Source organism: Micropterus salmoides, unplaced genomic scaffold, assembly GCF_014851395.1.
Source record: "Micropterus salmoides isolate LMB-PRFRI ecotype aquatic unplaced genomic scaffold, ASM1485139v1 Ms_hic_scaffold_10, whole genome shotgun sequence".
Lineage (NCBI taxonomy): Eukaryota > Metazoa > Chordata > Actinopteri > Centrarchiformes > Centrarchidae > Micropterus > Micropterus salmoides.
In genome coordinates, this window is record NW_024040041.1 from 3,732,611 (window position 1) to 3,754,694 (window position 22,084).

Genomic DNA, 22,084 nt, shown 5'->3' on the forward strand with positions numbered 1-22,084 from the left:
ACTTGACCAAAGGTATATGGATGGCCTGTCCTTGTACCTTAGAGTTATTTTGGTCTGGGGCTGTTTTTATTTTTTTGGTTAGAGCCCCTTAGTATCAATGACAACAATCTGTTTTGCAGTACAATTACCAATATGTTTGTGTTGTGTTGTTGAGCTGACTCTCTTTTATCCCTCTCTCTCTCTGCAGTGTGTAATGTTGTTTGTATACATTAAAGCCTTTTGTTTTGGTCTTGTCGCAGCTGTCACTTTTCTTTCCCATTTCTGGGGGCCTCTCCTCTTTCTCACTCTGATTTACAATATCGTTACTAATACATTTATGTCAATTTCTCCCCTCCACTTTAAGGACTTTGAAGAGAAGATCATTGATTCGAAACAGACGTCAATGCAGAACTCACAGATCAATGGTTCACTTATGGGCAGCTTCAGGTCAGATGAGGCAGGAGCCAGGCTTTAAATATCCAAATAAAATCCAAATGCTGAAATCAAGTTGATGTTCTTGAAGTCCATTTTTAATCTTACCAATTTCTTTAGCCTTATTCATAAAACTCCTCAACGCAAGTAGGGATGGAGTTGCACATAGTTAATCACGCTGCTGTCAGATGCTCTTGTAGTCCTTCCACATGAGATACTGTTCTCCGAAAAAAACATTTCCTCAGAAAATGATTTGTACTCCAGACAGGCTTAAGCCTTTATGGAGCTTAAGCAAAGCCAAACATCTTAAAAATGTACATAGTCACAATAATTACAATTACTGATAATTAAAACAGCTAGAGAGACAACAAGCAAACTACCAGGAGGCCAAGAGGGACAAGGGGGAGCAGGGGCACTAGAGGTGCAGCCACAAACGTCTGCTGTTTGGAGACCCTTTGATGAAAGAGCAATGAAAATTCAAGATGCTATACTGGAAGTAAGATCCTATCTTGAGGAGCCCCTTATCCAAAGAGCTGCTAACCTGTTGAGCTGGTTGGAGACCAAAGCTACAATCTACCCACGACTTGTCGAGGTAATGGCAGGGTGATGTGCATCGTAGGGACATCAATCCCGTCAGAAGAAATCTTCTCCAGAACAGGACAGAGAGAAGAAACCTGATCAGTCTTTCTTAATGCCAATCTGCTCTAAAGACAATGAGTGACATGGTCAATGAGGCCTCTTCTTTCCTTCTGTTATAATGTTACACTGTTGGTAGATACAACTGAAACTGTTGGATGCAGCTGTTTTGCACATTGTAATTTATCTTTTATTTCTTATACTGGACAACATGCTCTCCATTTTGTATGAACTGACTCACTAAAAACTCACTAGACCTAGACAGTTCCTTATACCCCTTTCAGACAGCAGACGTGTGTGTAATGCAGGTCTATTTAACACATGTTTAATCCGCGTTAGACCCATTCGTATGAGAGTGATAAACCTTAGAATTACATTGAATGACACTGAAAAAATACCAGCTCAAAGGAAAGTTTGTTTCATCTCTTGCTCTGTCTTGATCGCCGATGCTTGACTGCTTTTAATTTATCTCTCTCTGTCTTCTTTTAAGCAACTCCATTAAATGTCTGTAACACTGAATTCATTCCATTCCTGGTAGCAATGCCAGTTCACCAAAGCCAGATAGCCTCTAAGCTGCGTCCACCCCTGGTAAAGAGGAGGGACATGAAGGAGGGTATGTTGCTGCGTACATTCATGTTCCTCTCAAGATGAATTGTATTGTATTTTTTGTATTGTACATTGACTGCCATTAGGTGAACTTTTTAATTGGTCCAACACTTTGGTTTCAACCAAATACTTGCAAAACATACAAAATTCCAATCGCTGTTCCTTGTCTTTAGAGACAATTCTCAAATGTTACTGTAGCTGGCTGGTCCTGGTTGGTAGCACCCTCAAGAATTGCAAATATATATAAAGTAGAGCCTTTTCCTATCTTTGTTTTGCATAACATACATATTTTTCAATACTTTGGATTATGACTAAATACCTGCTAAATGACTGACTTCCATTTGCCTTAGCTGCAAATGTTAGCATGCTAACATGTTAACCATTATACCTGCTTAACATCTGCATGTTTACGTGTGCTATTTTCTACTGTTGTAGTACTTGAGACCGGTCTTGGTCTCAAGACCAGTCTTAAGACCACTTTTTGATGGTCTTGTCTCGGACTCGACCGAATTAGTGACGGACATTGAGGACTTGGGATTTTATTTCAAGACCAGTCAAGATCATAACTTTGGGAATATCAATAAATTGCTTTTGCATTGTCTGATTAATTTATTTTTGCATTGTCTGATTAATTTGTATGAAAATGTAGCTTCAAATGCAACCACTAACCCTGATTAAAAATGTGTTGTTACCGTTAACGACTCCCACTCCTCCCTGCCATGGTAAGCATGGAAAAGGAGTGTTGAATAAAGATGCTTACGTTGATTTCAGCTCTTAGTGTTTGTATGTGGGTCTTTCAGATCAATTTGAGAAGTACCTATGATCTCGTTCCACATTTTATTCTGTCATGTAATGTGGGAAACTGGTCTTGGCCCTGACTGGGACTCGCTCTCCCTTGGTCTTGGTCTCAGCCCCTAAAAGTCTTTGTCTTGTCTCGGTTTGGGCAGTCCTGACTACAACACTACTATTTTCCTCAAAGTACAGCACCAGACGGCCGCAAGCATGACTGTAGACTCCTAGTCTTGTTTTACTTTTAGGGTTTGCTTAAATATATTCAGTGTTTACCATAACATTCACAAATGTCATGTTTATTCAGTGTTGTCACCCATAAGTTTTAAAAAGTACATCCTCGAAAAAAAACTGAGGTGGTCTCAGAAATTGTCTGTCCTTAGGGCTCTACAAGTATTTTGTTTTTCCACCTCATCACTGTATGTCTAACTATTCTCTGTAAATGTCCATTCATCCTCTCTCTCTGTCTCTCTCTCCAGGAAGGGAGGGTGTGTTAGGCAGCTAATGGCTGGAGGCTTTTTATTCCTCTGAGCCTCTAATGTGGTACACACACACGCACACGCACGCACACACGCACAGAAGGACACTTACACACGCAAATCCTGCTGTGACATCATGATGGAGTGTCAGGTGCTGCTGGCTAATTTCAGCCTCGACATGTGTGTGCAGGAGAGGTAGAGTGGATGGGTATGAATACTAAACAGCAAGCTAATGATATCTGTTTTGTATGTGTGTGTGTTTGTGTGTGTGTATGTGTGAGTCAGTGCACCAGCTAGCTAATGATAGCTATTTTCTTAGTGAACAAGCCCACTGTGTATCTCTGCAGAGGCAACTGCTGTTTTCCACCTCTCCTGCTGACTGCACCAACACACACACGCACACACACACACACATACATGCACACAAAAGGTAGAATACAGATATCAACACGAACATTCATCCTACTCCCACAATGCTTTTAGGCAGCCTGACATACAAAATGGCTCTGGCTATAAATGAGTGATGGTGAGATTCCAGTTTGCATGAGATTGTGAGGTGGTTTTACTGAGCTGAATGGATATGCTTTTTTCTGTTGCGCTTGTGGTTCACAAGATATTAGAGGAAACAGGACAACTACAATATCTAAAATGGAGGCGCCCATTTTTGCAATGCCGACATCTGAACAGTGGTGACAGCCAAATGACTCCGCTCCTCTTTACAATTAAGTCCAGCATGTAATGATTAGGTATTGTTTTAAAATCAGACTATCCTATAAAGACTGTTGCCTCTCAGAAGCAAAGATGTTGTGGTGTGCCTCATCAAAAGGAACATCAGGGTGGGGCAGATCAGAAACAGCTCAAATTAATCAGTTTTGTCACATCGATTTGGGTCCTTTTCAAACGTGATGACAACCTCTTTTGTTGTTTACGAGGCTTCAGTAGAAGTACCTGTCAGATCGTCTGACTGCATCTGAAACACCATTTGATAGCTGATAGCATCCAACATTTTTTTTTTTTTTACTTTCCAAAACAACACGTTACACATAAGTTGTTCTGTCACTTTGTGTGCAAACAATGGATTGCAACACCATGTCTGCATTCTAGAGAGACTGTCTGTAAATGTGCACCGTTATGTTCATTTGTATGATTCATCATGTCTCGCCCCCCTCCCTTCAGACTCTCCCTGCAGACTTCACTCCACATTTCAGCACAGGTGTAAACATCCAGATTTGGACACATTGTACAACTGCCAAAATATTTTGGCCTTATTTAGGAAAAAAAAACAGTTTTAACTTATTTTCCACAACAAAAAGTTTAATCATGGTGTATACTTGATACGTGATGATAATTAGAATATACCAAGCCATTTTTTCAACCCTTTACAAAATTTTAACATAGATTAAAATGTATAACATTAGCCATTATTGGACCATAAACATAAACACATAAATACATAAACCGAGCTCTGCATTTGCTTCGCTAAAACTTTCTGTTCTTGGGTCACTAATGCAGGAATACCTGGAAACAGCAAGGACTAGGCTTTCATCCATGTTGTTTTGGCTGTTTTGTCGAGCAAAGAGCTCACAGAGCTTGCATCAACATTAACAGTCAACCAGAATAGTGGGGCATCTCATCAAAACAGTGGTTAGAAAACAATTCAATGCTACTGTATGTGGTTTGTTGTATTCCTAAGATTGTTACCCTTATTTAAAAATGAGCAAGCTATGCGTTCCACCATTCCTTAGGAGGATCTGTATGACTTATCTGGCTTCATCACAGATTTTTTTAACAAGACTATAATGATCAGGCATCTTCTAGTGGATTTTAAAGAGGTGGTATTCTGCTCATTTTCAGGTTCATAATCCTATTTAGGGGTTGTACCAGAACAGGTTTACATGGTTTCATGTTCAAAAAACACCATATTTTTATCATACTGCACATTGCTGCAACTCCTCTTTTCACCCTGTGTGTTGAACGCTTCGTTTTAGCTGTGGAGTGATCTATCTCACCTCTACATGATCTTTGTTGAGAGCTGCACAAGCGCAGTTCCTTGCTAAGGACTACTTATCAGAAGCAGAGTAGGGCGGGTCACTGAGAAGCCGGTAAACACGGCTTCGGTTCAGCTGTACATGTTGCCGACCAGCTTGGCAACATCGACTGGAGCAAGAGTTTCAGAGTGGTGAGTTATTAATCTGTAACAAAAGGATCTTTCATCCATAAAGTTTTAACTGAGCTCTGTCTCTACATCACAGGAACAACTTCCTGTCCACTGACTGCCTGGAGGGTAGCTAGTGTTTGGAAGGGAGAGGAGGGCTGTGTGCTGCAGCTCACTGTTTTTCCACCGGTGTTTTTGAGGGCGTGTCGGACTAGCCGCTAGGCAAGCATTATGACGCGTATTTCGCTGTAATGTCACAGCAAAGTGGAAGTAAAGGCTGGACTACAAACGAGCTGTTTTCAGGCAGTTCAGAGCAGAGTTTTCTGTGGGAGATGGGAACTCCCTTTAGGGTGGACTTTGGGCTTTTTCACTTTGCAAACCTATTACATGCACAAAAAAGGTAAATAACTCAATAAAGGAGAGGGGAAAAGGTAAAAAGCAGAATATGACCTCTTTAAAGCATGTGGAGAAGTGAGTACATTTGTCTGTTTAAACCCATTATGTAATTGTATATTAATATAGAGGAGAGATGCTTTCTGACTTTTTGCATCATGATCATGATCCTACTAAGTCTGAATCCCTCTCATGTCTCTCTTTCTCGGTACAACACAGACACACACCACTACTACCCCCATGTCACGATCTTTGACCTCCCATAGTCATGTCATTCCTTTGGCCTGAGGCAAATTGACCTCCTGGAGACATGGATACAGGAACCCTCTGTTGGTCTCTGTGTGTCTGCCTCAGATCTGTACAAGTAGTTCAGTAGGAGTTGTTACATGCATGTGTGTTCAGTGTTTGAACACAAGTCCTTGCTCTGTGTGTGGCCCTGTGTTTGGCCCATTTACACACAGGACCTGCTGCTGTCCCATAATCAGATTGTAATATTCCTAATGAAATTATCAGAATTCTAGGGCAGATTATGACAGATGGAGAACAAAAGTCAGTCTTTTTCTTACACACACATGCACAATGGGATTCTCTATCTCTCTCCATTGCTCATCATCTCGCTCTCTTTAAACTATGTAGTGTCAACCACACACACACACACACAAAGACACACACATGGACACAAAAGGTTCTGGTAGATGCATAAATACTCTCTTTCCTATGTCTTTCACACAACATACACACACACACACACTCAAACACACTTCTCAGGATGCCGTTCATCACTGTGGCAACAGCAGCAGGCTGGGAGGCTGACCTTTCACCCCTCGGGAGGTCAGGTCCCAGGGGTCGGCATGGCAACGATCCCTGTTGTTTGAAAAGGGAGACATGTGAGCATCTGGCTTGAAACAAGGAAGGTCTGTCTGCATTGTTTTATCATGTATATGTGTATATATGCTATATGTATAATGCGTTATATACATATCTGTAACATCATAAGAGCATATTAGAGTTAAATCTATTACCCTAAAGCTCCACCACTCCACCATTTCACTTATTAGCAGGCCAACGTGACATTTGCAACATTTTGCAGCCCGCTTTACGCACAAAGCTGATGATGTGACAAAATTAAAGGGTACAGACCATGCTCAGGTTTACCCAGCTTTTCTGAGATGTGCAACTTGACATGACCACTTCCTTGAAACTCTTTCAAACCTCTAGTTTGTAACACAGGTTTTCTGTTGCTGTGTAGAACTCCCTGTGACGCATACACACTTTGCATAAAGTAGATGCAGTAACCTTTAATGTGTGAGCCAAATGCCAATAAGCTGCAGTTCCTCTAATGGCCACTAGATCTTGGTTCTAAAAATAAATAAATAAATAAATTTAAAAAACTGTCCTGTCCAGGGTGTACCCCGCCTTTCGCCAGATGTCAGCTGGGGTTGGCTCCCATCCCCCGTGACCCTGTACGCAGGATAAGCGGTTGACGATGGATGGATGGATGGATGGAAAAAACTGTATTGAAGTTAATGGATTGCATTTTAGTCCAGTTTTACTCATCTGTAACACCTAGAAGCTGCCCAGTAAAACCAATCTGATCACTGGTCACAGAGCAGGGCCACTGAATCAGTTGGGGGTTAAGGGCACAGCTCGAGAGTACCTCAGATAAATTCAACACGATACTAAAAAAACAGGATACAAGTAATGTCACTTGTGGTTCTCCCTCTGAAAAACCTTTTCACATGATGAACACAACATAAAGAAACAACAAAAGTATACATTTGAACATTTTTTATTCCTCAGTGTAGGCTACAGGGCAACACACCAAACAACAAATTATTCTTCCCCTGCACGCTGTGTTTGGTTTGGGACAGGCCAGAGATTCTCGTCCTCCACCCCCTCCTCCCATCCCTACTCCTCCTCCACCTCAACCTCCCCTCTCTACTCCACTCCTACTGTTCCCCTTCCTTCACCTCTTCCTCCTCTCCCTACTGCTCTTTCTCCTCCTCCTCTCTGGTGTCCTTCAGATTTCTGGAAACACACATATTTCGCATTAAAATTTATTTCTTTTCTTTTTTGCGACATTTCAAAAGTACGCTTAAAATTCACATGACAGTTCAGGTGTGATGGCTAATGCTTTTTCTGAAGCCGGCATGACATGACATATCTATTTGCATCACATGACACACATAGACACATGCAATTAGCACAGTCAGAAGTAAAAAGAGAGACATTTTTTCTAATTTACATTTGAAAATAATGAAACCCAAACCCAACCAGAGCTCCAAGCTTAATGCAACTAAACTGGCAGAACACAACCCAATACTGGAACTCACTGTAGCATTATTTGTCAAGTCATCCTTATGAAAGACATTTGTAATCTCAATGACACATCGTTAAACATGGTTAAATAAAAGTTGTTTCATTCCACAATAAAACCCTTCCTGTCTCCACAATAAAAGCTCCAACCTGTTTTTGTTTGTTTTGTTTAGTTTTTTTGGATTGACAGCATTGCTTCACCCCTTACTGCTCCAGCACCCTATGTGCCCCGCCAGCTGTCCGTCACATCAGTTCCCGCCGATGACCCTTTCCCATAACCTCTTCCTCCTACACACACACACACACACTGAGACAGAGAAAGAGAGTAAGAAAGAGAGAGGGAAAGATGGTAAGAGAAGGAGAGAGACTCTTTTACTAAAATGGTGTCAGTGTTGGATGTATCAATCAAAATGACAGAAAGACAGACAGGAATTACACACATAACCACACACACACACACACACACACATATATAAATACACACACAGCTACACACTCTGTCTCTGCCTCTCTCTGTCATGCACCCATGCAGACATATAATCACTCCCACCACCAAATACACACAACACGCACGGACACACACACACACATACACACTCCGTCTCTGTCTCTTTCTCTTTCACACACACGCACACAGAAGCAGCCAGTGTGAGTATGAGTGATGGTTGCAGCTCGTGTCTATCCATTACAGCGGTCTGGCTGCAGACAGGTGAGCAGGCTGATACATGAGCAGGGCTTTATCTGCACTCACCGACTCCCCACGCCATTTCATTCAGCAGCTCCGCAGTGTTAACAGCCCCCCGCCCCCTCCACGCACACACACCCCAACACCACTTTCTTTTCCACAAAGAAAGATTTTACAAATGCAGCTACAATTTAAATATAATTTCATTATCAGAATTTCATATTAATGGTAGCTGAGAGAGAAACATGAGGTGGGTGTTATCTGCGCTCCACACTGGCCCCATCACTCGCTGTTTCCTTTAATTGGTAATCAAACACACAGAGCAGGTGAAGAGCTTGTTTCTCAAAAAACATATTTACGTGGCAGTTAGAAAAAATAATGAATTAATTGAAAGAAATGAATATGCTTAAGTTCATATTTCAAGTTAAAGTATAGAGCACTTTAAATACAGTGCAGGATGAAAAAGTAGCTGGGTGTCCCCTTTTTAAATGAATGGTCATTCTGAAACCGGACGTTTCATTTATAATTTTTAATAATCTAGCTTTACTGCTACAGCAAAAAAAAGGCTTGCCTCTATCATCATTGTGCCCCTTGTAGGGATTTCATTTGCAGATGATTAAATAATTTAAAATGTGACGCTTGTGTAAAGGGCTCCTATGTGTGCTGATTATAAACTGTTCAGGGAGTGATCTTATGATAGGCAATGTATATATTTATGTAAATAATTTGGTAACCATGGTAACATATGTAGGTGTTCATTACGTCCATTTAAAAGTGTGTGACGTAGAAATCCCACAGTAATCCCACCTTTTTCTCGTTCTGTCTCTTCCTGTCAGTCATTATTCATTATTTGCAGTTTAATGATACTAATAATTACTTATTTCTTGTTGAGATCTTTATGACCACCAGAGGAGATCAGGTGCAGTAATGTTCTACATTTGTTTGATAAAAGTCAGTTTGAAAATGTGCAGGACCGGAACTGAAAGTCAACAATGTGTAATCTTTTCCCGTTGGACTGTATCATAGTTTGCCTCTCAGTCTCTTCCTGCAGCCACACTCTCTCATCCCCAGCCCTCTGCGTTACACTCCCTATCTGGCGTTGTCTCTGACCCCAACTCCCCAGACCTGCCATCCTGAAGCTGTCCACCAGATGCCCTCGGACTTTCCCTCCTTTCCTTATTATGTGACTGCCACGCCGTGCCTGTTCACACTTCCCTCACCTGGCCCACTGCGCTCACTCCTCACCTGCATCTGCACCAGGATCTGTCTGCTTACGAACAACTGCCTTTAAGCTCATCCATGAACAATAAATCATTGAACGGCACCAGTCTGCCTGCTCTGTCTGCGATTGGGTCCAATCATTGCCCTGCATAATCCACTGTGACATAATGGACCAAATGAACTGAACGAAAATGCGTAAAAGTGCCCCAAGTGAAACTGAATTCTATTGGTCAAAATGTGAACATTAAACGAAGTATATAACATTAAAGATTTCATAAAATGACAGTTTACCATTTTACAGGGGTTTACTGTATTTACCGGAATATTTTCCAGTAACTTTCTCTACTGGTTGCCTGGCAAGGCAAAGTTATAGTCCATCACACAACCCCATTAAACACACAATATATAAGACAAGAAGTGAGCTTTAGAGGTGCTCGTAGGCACATTTTGTTACCTTTATACAGAACCAGGACCATCTGCTGACAGGGGCCGGATATTTACGGTACAGAAATGAGAGTGGTATCAATCTTGTCATTCAACTATAGTTAAGAGACAATGTGTCTTTTTATTAACAAATAATCAAATACTGGATTGGTTCTTGCTTCCATTCCAAATCGACTTTGTGATCAGTCCAGTCAAAGCAAAATATGTTTTACAATCACAGAGAGGAGGGAAAGAGGTAAAGAAAGGAGAGAATCAAGAATCAAGGTAAATGTAAAGAAAGGGATGAAAGAGTGTGCCAGAGGGAGGTAGACGAAGGATCAGAAAGCAAAAGGGGGAATGAAGGGGCAGGATTGAGGTAGAGAGAAAGTAAAGTCAATTGACAAAAACTAAGATATTAGTACACATGGAGCATGTACGCACACGCGCGCGCGTGCAGACACAGGGTCTGTGCAGTGTCAGGTTTTGGCACACACACTCCTATTTTAGTAAAATGGATGGTAGTGTCACACACCAAGCACTGTTTAACTTCAACCAACTCTGTACAGCATAGCAAGTGTGTGTGTGTGTGTGTGTGTGTGTGTGTGTTTGTGTGTGTGTGTGTGTGTGTCATATCCATCCATCACACCTGAATGGTACTAATTGCTGACAGGAAATGCCCAATGGCCCTCCTACTTCCTGACTGGCCAGACCCTGTGGGCTACCAGCATGGACTGGGGTTAAATGGTAAGAATAAAAATCACATGTAGGTGAAATCAAATATTTCATATTTAAAAATGCAATGGGCACTGTTTACCTTTGGGTGTAATTAGTCTTCAAAAGTCAAACAGTTACCACTTGCTGCCACAGAGACATCTACGTGAGAAGATACATTGTGGATAATAAGACTGCAAAGAAATATAAGGAGGTAACATAAGACTGGGCTTGTGGGGGGTTGTTAGTTTAAAGTTCTTGAAATGAGGAACATTTCCTAACACCAAACTGCCTTTGAGCAAGGGACTAAATTCCAAATTGCTTAGACGATACCTCCTCAGATTTAGAATTGCACTCCTATTGACCTCCTGTTTTTGTTGGTGGTCAAATGGTATTATAGCGCCACGCTACATCACAAGCCGTGTTTCAATCATAGTTTTTTTATACGCATTTTGAAGTATCGCAATAGAAAAGGTTGATGGAAAAGGCAAAATTCGGAAAAAATCCTTAATTTTGCAGAAAAGTGTTTACGTTCACTTGAGGTGGTTTTTGCCTTTGTCAGAAAGAGTTAATGCTCTAAATGGGAGATGGAAACACTTTTGCCAAATAAATGCTGATGTAGCAAACTTGTAATTCACGTCTGATCAGCTGTTTCCGCTGTCAGCCATGTGTAACATCAACTACTGGCGTAACTACGCTTGCTGTAGCCTGGTTATTCACGCACGTATTTCGCATTTACTTTTCTTTTGTTTTTGCGACATTTCAAAAGTACGCTTAAAATTCACATGACAGTTAGATGGAAACATGGCTAATGCTTTTTCTGAAGCCGGCATGACATGACATATCTAATTGGCACATGCAATTAGCACAGTCCGAAGGAGAAAGAGAGACATTTTTTCATTTACATTTGAAAATAATGAAACCCAAACCCAACCAGAGCTCCAAGCTTAATGCGACTAAACTGGCAGAACCCAACCCAATACTGGAACTCACTGTAGCATTATTTGTCAAGTCATCCTTATGAAAGACACTTGTAATCTCAATGACACATCGTTAAACATGGTTAAATAAAAGTTGTTTCATTCCACAATAAAACCCTCACTTTCTTTGCTTGTTCTTTTTCTGTGTGTGACTTTGTCTTGTTATTGCTCGCTATTGCTTTATTGGAAACCCTGAGCACCTTTTTCATTCCTGAATGACTTCTATGAAAGACCTGTTTCCCCATTAGGAAAGGGGGCAAGAGAGGCAGAATCCAGGATGTTTTGTAAACATATGGGACGTGTTACGTTCCACCGTTCTCCTGCAGTTTACACTGCCTCCCACCATAATCTTCATTCCTTATCGCCATAGAGAAGTTCTTTTCCTCATGGAGGCGGAAGGTTTATATCCGGACATATCTGGGGACGGATCAGGCATGAAACAAGATTATTCCCAGGTGTACTGCAAGAGAGAACATAAGGTGTGATGCGGATGAGAACTTGTGGCCAAATGCACACAGGGTCTGACTACTACTGCTGTATTACTAAATCTCTAGTCATACTTGCCAACCCTCCAGACTTTAGCAGCCAGGAGACTCCCGTTGTTTTGTTTCCTCTCTGGATCACAATTCTCTGTCGCATTTCTCTTAGTTTATGACAAACTCCGTGTGTCCATCGTGTGTCAGAAGAGCTGTAACAAGAAACTTTAAGCCACTAGATTCAATCTCCATCCATCCATCGTCAACCGCTTATCCTGCGTACAGGGTCACGGGGGGCTGGAGCCAATCCCAGCTGACATTGGGCGAAAGGCGGGGTACACCCTGGACAGGTCGCCAGTCCATCGCAGGGCCACACATAGACAGACAACCACTCACATTCACATCCACACCTAAGGACAATGTCGGATACACCAATTAATCTAGCCTGCATGTCTCTGGATGGCGGGAGGAAGCCGGAGCACCCGGAGAGAAATCACGCGGACACGGGGAGAACATATAAACTTGACCTTCTTGCTGTGAAGCGACAGTGCTAATCACTGCACCACCGCGCCGCCCAGACTCAATCTCATGATCACAAATTTTCACTAGTTTCACTCACTATTCACAGTTTTTCTGATCCGAACGAACAAATTGAAAATAAAATCCATGAAATACTGGGCAAAAAGGGGTTAATTATTTTTGACAATACACAACATACTGACTTGCAAAGCAAAGTGAAAGCATGAAAAATCACATTCATTAGTAACAAGTACACACACACACACACACACACACACACACACACACTCACATTGACCTGAACCATATTGTTGCCTGGACAAACTACATAAATGTATTATTGCATGATATAGCCTGCAGCAATCGCCATTACCATAATAATTCATGGTGGTAATTTTCTGTGTTTTTCCATATTTTCACTGTCAGTGTTATTCTTCTGCAAGAGAGACTGCAGATATTCCTAGTAGTCATGCAATGCATTTATCCTATTGTCTTTCCTGTCCTGCTCTATGATCATTCTTTGTGTCAGGCACTGTGACCTTTTGACCTTTAACATCCATATAAAGCTGAAAGGTTATTTACTAAGCGATTTAATTACTACACTCGCTGCCCTAAATCCTGGTTTTATTTCCTGAAACGATTATTATTATTAATGATAATTACCCCGTTTATTTTTACAATTGGTGACTCTTTTTTAGAAAAACTCTTTCTCACAGTTATTCTCATATCCAAAATGCTTGCATAAACCAAGATTCCATTACAGCAAAAAGAGTGACACCTCTTCTCAGTATTAGTATAATATGTGTACATGTTAACATGCTAAACATGAAAGGAAAGCTACAGATATAGATATACAGCGGTACTAGTCAGCCTTTCCTTATCATCCACATCACACCTTATGTCCTCCCTTTTCCTCACCTGGCACAAGTCTTTCATCGAGGTCATCAGGATGAAAATGAGGTGCTCAGTGCTGTCTGGCCCAGTTAGCAGTTTATGTACTTTAGGTATACATTTGGCAGAATCTAGTATTTACAGTTCTGCCGTTGTGCTGAGTTTTTAAAAAGCAATCTAAGTACTGAAAAATGCATGTCACCGATTGTCTGTTGTAATGTTTGGGGTCTAACCTGCACAGCTGATTAAAGTATCCTTCTGTAGCTACTGACATTGTGAATGTCACTACAGTGTTTGACAAACGTGCAGTGCTTTACCTCCCACTGCAAGGAAAAATTTATTATAATAATAAACAAGGAAAAGTCAAGTAAGACAAAAAAATCCAGTTCTCCTTTATTCAGGAGGGGGGGGCAAAATCCATTAAATGTATAAGCTGTCACACTATGTACAGAAATAGTATTCATTGTGGTACATTCCTGCTGATTTTGGAACTCTTTACTGGAAGCTGTAGCATTCTAACAACATACTATACACACTAATAGAGATCTGTGTGAAGACGGCGCATTTACTGTAAATCTTATGGCGATAAAAAAATTTCACTGTTTGGTCCAAAAGGTTAAGCAAGTTTCTAGAAATATTTAGAAACAATATCAAGGTTTACATCACAGGCAACCACATTGTGCATTATTTGTATTTAATGTAATACAAATGGCTTGCTGCCATTTACTAACCCTTTATTTAAAATCATAATGTCAAAAAAAGACAAAACAAACAAAGAAATGACCCAAACACATCCCCACATGATGTAAGTGCATGTTTAATGCATTTAATTCCTACAAACAACTAACAGTAATGTATTTAAATAGACATTTTATGTGGTTACTTTTACATCAAACACAGATAGATCAGTGTCTACCTTTTAGACAAAAAACATTTTATTGTATTAAATTATATTATATTATCCACATCCAACATTGAGCCATGGCTCGTCAATTACTATGCAAATGACATCAAGTGAGTGTGTGTGTGTGTGTGTGTGTGTGTGTGTGTGCGTGCGTGAGTGTGTTTGTGTGTGTGTGTGTGTGTGTGGTCTGTGTCAGATAGTATGTAATGAATTCATTAGCCAGCTTTTATTAACTGGTCATTTGCATAAGGCTACAAAGCTACAAAGCTGAGCCAATAGAGATTTGATTTACATAAAAGAGCGGACCTCCAGTGTGTGTGTGTTTGCACATTTTTTTATGCATGCATGCTGGCACTTGCATGAGAAACAGAGAGAAGTGAAATCAGGAAAAGGGTCCAAGGGAGAGAGGGAGATCTCAATCTGCTGCACCTCTTTAAGATGTATTATGTCTTGTGTGGTTCTAGTGTGTGTGTGTGTGTGTGTGTGTGTGTGTGTGTGTGTGTGTGTGTGCGAGTGCATGCTTGTCCAGAAAAAATGTGCTGTTTGTCCTTGTATGTAGATGAGCCTGTCCAGAACATGTGTATGTGTGTGTGCTTGGAGAGGTAGGTGAACACTTAAATAAAGCAGAAAGTGTGGCCACTACCCCATAAACCGTTTTTGAAAACAACATTTTAATTTCAACACTTTGTTAATGTAGCCATGCTACTGTTTATGACTATATATTATTAATAAATAAAGCAAGCAAAATGTTCCAGTGTTGACATTGCATTGTGGCACAAAAATGTGCTGAAGACGTTCCAACATGTCAAACTGTGGGGCCCCACAGTGTCCGATATTAAATGAACAAATAAGTAATTATAAAATAAATTGTTATTGTTATTATGACAATGAATGATGAAATGACATTTCATAATAATGAGTAGAATTTTGAGAACTTTTCACAGCTATTTAACAAGGTTTACACGATTTATTCACATTATTGTTTATTTTTAAAACAGTGTTTAATTTAACATTGAATACGTTGTGGTTCCATATACTGTACACCTAGTAAAATAAGTCCCAGCATTTCAAACTATAACTATGGAATACGACTGCAACTTACCAAGTCGGAGTTATGAGTAGGTCAGAACGTTTTACTTATTTTTATTTTTTTTCCCATTTCTGCTATGATAACATTACAAATGCTTAAAATACCATTTCCAGTAAAAAGTATAAAGTATACCATTGATATAAAGTATATTATCGTATAAAGTAGTCAAGCCATGCACATTATGCATATGTTTTGTATTTACTTTACTTCATAAAATCAGAAAAAAAACAGCACCTAAGACTGAGAAAAGAGAAAAGGATGCATTGGATGGTGAGTTCATGAGAAGAGATGGGAAGCTCAAAGACTGATCACAGGACCAATACAACACTAAGGCAGTCTACAGAGTCAGAAGCAAAAGATGTGAACAGTTGAACACTTGTGCATCTCACAGTTTTTGTGTGAGGCAGGGCAGCTCTCTGTTCTTCTTTTTGTGAGGTATGATTTTATTCTCCATAAGCATAATCAGTTCATGGGTTTCTTGGATGATCTCAGCTTCAGGCAAAATCAGTGAGTGTCAAGTGCCAGGGCATTATTACAAAACCAAAACCTGCCTAGTGTAACTCGACCGCCTCAAAAGCTCCCTCTGCAGGACGCAGTGGGTCCTGCAAAGGGAGCTTTTGAAAGCAATGAAAGCACTAAACATGTGTAGATGATATTTTAAGTCTTGAAGAAGAGAGCTGTAACAGTGTGTTACGAGAAATACAGCTCTGTCTCTCGCAGGAAGGTCTGTCTGAAGACTGAAATCAGACTCTGATGGACAGGTGTTTTGGTTGCCAGTCTACTTGGATATAATGAGCAAAGTATTCAAAATACCACAAAAGTTTACACTTTTATTAATATGTGTCAATTAGAATAATATTTGTAATCAGTATGATAACCTTCTGACTTTTCATCAAGCGTCATCATCAGGTCAAACTTTGAATTTGTCATTACTCGAATTTACAGTTTTTTTCAGTCGCTAACAAGCGCTTACCCATACTTCAGATACTTTTTCTAAACTCTTAACACAGACTCACACCTACAAAACACAATTGGCCAAATGGATAATTTTCTTCTCAAAAACACATTTTGTTAAATATACTAACTCTTCATTTCAAAATAAAACACATTTTTCTCTGCACACACTATCTTTACCAAAACACTGGAAATCTGACTCAAAATGAAATTATTCTGTCAAAGAATGACACTTGTTTTCACTTCACAAAGTACATGCAGTCAATCAAAGTACACCAGGTTTCAAAATACTGGCTATTGTTGACATTACAAAAACTACATAGACTTTTATGTTTCAGTTTTACAGGTATTTGCATGCAAAACATGCAATCCACCGTTTTTACACTATATTTCTTGGTTGGTAACTGTATGTCCACAGTAATGTTCACATTCAAAAGCATTCCAGTAAAAAGCAAATCCGTTTTTTTTTTCCTTTACTGTTTACTACAGGAGGTACAGTAGAAACACGGTATGATAGAACAGAAAAAGTTTTACAGTATTTCTTACAGTGAACAAAATATTCGTGAAACACACAAGACCATTCTGAACAAAAAAACAACAGCAAAAAGTCCAGATAAAAATTGGGGGAACTAAAAAAAAAAAAAGCACAACATTGCTGTATCTAATCTCTGCGATCTTCAGGGTTAGGCCACATGTTTTCGTCAACATCACATCTGATATTATCCAAGGCGATGCACCTGGGATAAAACCGCTTGGTATGTCGGATCCACCCTTGACAATCCTGAACTGTGATGTCCCTGCAGCCAGCATCCATGGCTTCAAGGAGGGACATCTGGTCATGTGGCTGATGGTCATAAACCTTCCACCTCCATGCTGAAAAGAACTCCTCTATGGGGTTGAGGAAAGGTGAATAGGGTGGAAGGAAGAGACTTACCAGTCTTGGGTGAACTTCAAACCAGGATGTTGCAACCTAACATCTGTGAAGGAGTAATCCTGCATTTGCAATTGCTGCACACATGGTAATGTTTGTCCCTCTCTGTCCTGGCACATCAACTGTGGCCCTTTTTCCAATTACATTTCGTCCACGTCGACGCCTTTTGGCCAGATTGAATCCTGCCTCATCTATGTAAATGAATTCATGAGGGGCCTGGTTGGCCTCCAATTCCAAAACTCTCTGAAACAAAGTTTATGTAAATCATGTCATTACTGTAATCCATACTGTACTGTAACCTATTACTGTGTAGCTTACCTACTTGCAAAGTGCAAAGCTTATAGAACTGGACATTGAATTGAATATACACTATACCTGGACATATTGTTGTCGTAGCTCCTTGACTCTCTCACTGTTCCTCTCAAAGGGAACAGTGTAGAGCTGCTTCATCAGCACTCTGTGTTTGGACAATGTCCGCGTAATGGTTGTGAGGCTGATGCTATTGATGTTATCAAACATCTCATGGTCCTCCACAATTCTAGTCTGAATTTCACGCAGTTTTATTGCATTGTTTGCAACAACTATTTCTACAATGGCAAGCTCTTGATCATTATTGAGGAGCTTTCCTCTTCCCCCAGAGGGTGGAAGACGTTGCATTCTTTAGAGGGACAAAAAAATTAAACATATGCATTACTGTATGACCTTATTGACATGTCAAGTGAGAATAGAAACAATCCATGTAAAATGCAATACTTACCTGTTGGTTTGTTGAAAGATGCGTATAATGGAAGCAACCGTTGACCACCTCAAATTGGGCTGCACTCTTCACCAGCCTCTCTTAGTGAAAGACCGTGGTTGATTACATGGTCAATGATAGTGGCACGAATTTCATCACTGACTACTGTTCTTGGAGCCCTTGGAATGCCACCACCACGCATTCTTACATCTCCTTGCTCCTGCACCTCTCACTGGGCCTGCTCTTCTCCCTGGGCCCCTTGCTCTTACTCTTCCTCGTCCAGACATTACAGTGTTTGTCTTTTTCTGTTTCTGTTTCCAAACACATCACTCCTCAAACCTCCTTTTATATATGTGTCAATGTAATAGAAGAAAAAAACCCTGCCACTAAGCCAGACTGGAATCAGCTGTGGTTGGCCCAATTTACCCAACATAAATCAGCTGTGTGTCAATTATTTAAATGTTTGTTTATTATCAGCCAAGATATATTGTTTATGAACTGATATCATTGCAGAAACAGAGGTTTTTATACTGTATCTAAGGTTTGGAATATTGTTTTTGCTATTGTGGGATGGTGTGTGTTAACATTCGTAAATACTACAAAAGTAATCCATAATTTTGTTGGGAGGCGATAGCTTGTCTGATAAGAAAATTTAAGCATTGTTGAAATGTGTTCACTGACTGCGTATTGTGTGAAAACGACATGAAATGTGTGAATGGTATGGCCACAAAAGACCGATGCTGTGCTAACTGTGTTTAGAGTTTTGAAAATGTGACAACTGATTGGACAAACGCTTGTTAGCGACTGAAAAAAACTGTAAGTTGGCCGAACTCACCTGGAATTCTAGTAAGGACTGAATGCTTTCTTGTGTTTAGTAAATGCGATGCCCTGTTAGTAGTTGGTAAACCATAATGCTTATTGGTAAGTAACCAGTCATTTTACCAGTATTACCTGTGGCATGACAGCATGCACTGACCTTGTCTGAGTTCTGTTAGTGCTCAACTCCTCTGACTGATCTCAAAACTCACCAGGAACAAGTCTAGAGACTAGAGTCAAAAATCATTGTGAGAAGCGTAAATGTTTTTCCATTCTTCCACTTACCCAGACACATCTTAGCTTCGGTTGTTGTCACCAAGGGCAAATTTCTTCTACTACTCTTCCACAGTGAAATTTGTCACTTTGAGAAATGTGTACAGTTGTGATTAGCTACATTGCCTTAAAATAACATATTTGAACGTGTTGGAATGCTTTGGATCTCTCTGTTTTTAAGAGATCACTTGATTTGTTTGACCTGAGGCGTTTTGAGTGTCTTTCCAAAGTGCTGGAATATCTTAGTGCAGCACAGAGGGGGTGGAAAGGGTTAAGATGAACAGGCACTCTTCACTTTAATCTTCATAATGGAAGCTAAAGAGGACTAATGATACCTTCTCCCTCCTCCTCCCATGCCTCCCCCTATCCCTTTCTCCTTCCCTATTTCCACACCTCCATCCTTAACCCCCTGACCTCCCTTCTTTATTGCTTCTCTAACTCTCTCTCTAGCCCTCGCTCCTTTTTTCCTTCCTTTACTCACTCATCCGTCTCTCTGTCCTTCATCACTCCAGCCTTCCCTCCATTCTTGCCTCAGTTCTCTTGTTTCTCCACCTTTCTATTAGCATCCCGCCATCCCTTCTCTCCTCCAACACAGCCAGGCGTTACTACAGTGACAAATGAATCCTTCTACACCGCAGTGTTGCTTTGTGTGTGTGTGTGTGCACAAGGTATATGTGTGGTACCCATTTTTTGTGTATCTATATTTATCTAGGCATGTGTGCGCATGAGTACATGTATGGTCTGTCTGTGTGTGTGTGTGTGTGTGTGTGTGTGTGTGTGTGTGTGTGTGTGTGTGTGTGTGTGTGTGTGTGTGTGTGTGTGTGTGTGTGTGTGTGTAAGGGCTGTAGCTCTGTGACAGAGACTGATAGCCAGTCGTGGTAAATGATGCAGAACTTTCTTTAATAGGAGATACAAGAGGTGGTAAAAAAAATCCTGCTTAATGGAGAAATATGACAGAGAAGGGAATGGTGGAAGATGGGGGTGTAGATAAAGAAAGAGAGCTAAAGAAATGATATGGAGAGAGGAAAGATGCCGCAAAATAAAAGGACTGGAAAGATAAGAAAGGGATAAAAGGGATGATATCAGGAAAAGGGAAGGGTATAAAAGCAGAGGAAAAGGAGAGGTGGAGGACATGTGTTCAAATTTGTTGGTAGAGTATCTAGAAAGTTGAACTGTGACATCAAAGTGAGCAGCTGGATGGCAGTGTGGTGAGGCCAACTCTTGCTAACTAACACTAAACATAAAGCACAGCTGAGGCTGGCTAATGCCATTGTTTTTGGTCATAGACCAAAGTATTGAACAAATTAAATTGTAAACCTAATGGGGGCGCTAGAAGAGAAGTCAGTGGATCATCAAAGTCAGTAGGGTTCTGAAAACCTCTTCCTCCTGGTGGTCCAAAGCTCTTGTGCTAGTGGTGTAAACTGGATGGAGTTTGAGGTTGTGTAGAGTTGAGGTGATTTTTTTTTCACAACTAGCTAACTAATAAAACGTTTGTTGATTAATTAAGACTCTTCTCATCCACTAATGGTTTATTCGACTATTCGGGGCAGCCCTAGTTTAAATTGACCTGAGCTCTTAACTGGATGATGAGAAATTGCAGTGATGGCCTAATTTTATAATTACATTCTTGTGATTTAAAGTGTAACGTGAGAATATTGGGGACGGAAAATGTGTAGGCTTCTATAATTAATGTCAGGATTTGCAATATGTGTTGCAAATGTAAGACTACATACTGGACAGTAACCAGTAGGATATATACAGTTGTTTTTTTCAAATCAGTCTTTGTATAAACATTCAGACTGTATGAAGTCAGAGGGAAAGGTGTGTGTGTGTGTGTGGTATCGTTACTCAGCCTACAGCACATTACATGTGTGAACCTATGTCTCTTTGTGTTTGTCTGCCTGTGTGTGTGTATGCTGATGGATAGATCTCATCACTGGTCCCCTCCCCTCACCACCTTCAATAATGAGGGGAGGGATGCATGAGGGAGGAGTAATACGAGAGGAAGAGACAGAGGGGAGGCCACGAGTCCTACACTGTGAATGTTAAACACTTTTAAAGCTGAAAGTCAGTCCTTTAACCTCATAGTCCAGTTCCATTTCAAATCCACTACGCACAAATTCACACTGTCTGTCTTAAAGATATCAGATACAAAGAATATCCACAATCCACAACAGTCCAAACAGAAGAATCGTTGCCCAGGTAGCTGAAGAGAGGAGCTTGTGCTCTCAGGCGGACTGCCAGAGGGCAGAACAGCAGTGGAACTGGAGTCTCATGCAGGCAGCCTGAGGGCAGGACAGGGGCAGAACAGGAGTCCTCAGGTAGACTGCCTGGGGGCAAGACAGGGGTGGAGCAGGACTGAAGTTGGAGGTGGAGACCTCAGGTGGATGCCCAGGGGCCATGACAGAAGTGTAGCTGGGTGACTGAAGGGCCATGCAGGTCTGGAGGGCGACCAGAAGGCATGGAGATCAGAACCAGTCTGATGGCAGGAATGCAGGACCAGAGGCTGGCAACTGGGGTGCAGGACTAGAGACCAGTGAGAGGACAGGACACTGGAGGCAGAAGACAGGGCTGCATGATTGGAGGTTGAGGACAGGACAGCAGGAGTGGAGGCTGTCGATAGGACATCCGGCAGGAACAGAAGGCTGCTGCAGTTCTAGGACTGAGGACCCCAGGCTCAGAAGACTAA

At 40.9% G+C, this 22,084-nt stretch overlaps 1 long non-coding RNA gene across 1 annotated transcript; it reads right to left on the reverse strand.

Annotated features, from left to right (window-relative positions):
* Positions 1-17,099: 17,099 nt before the first annotated feature.
* On the reverse strand, positions 17,100-18,540 carry LOC119881927. Its single transcript, XR_005440438.1, has 2 exons — positions 17,946-18,540; positions 17,100-17,813 (listed from the first exon to the last, which is right to left on the reverse strand). It is a non-coding gene; the product is annotated as an uncharacterized LOC119881927 (long non-coding RNA).
* Between the last annotated feature and the right edge of the window lie 3,544 nt (positions 18,541-22,084).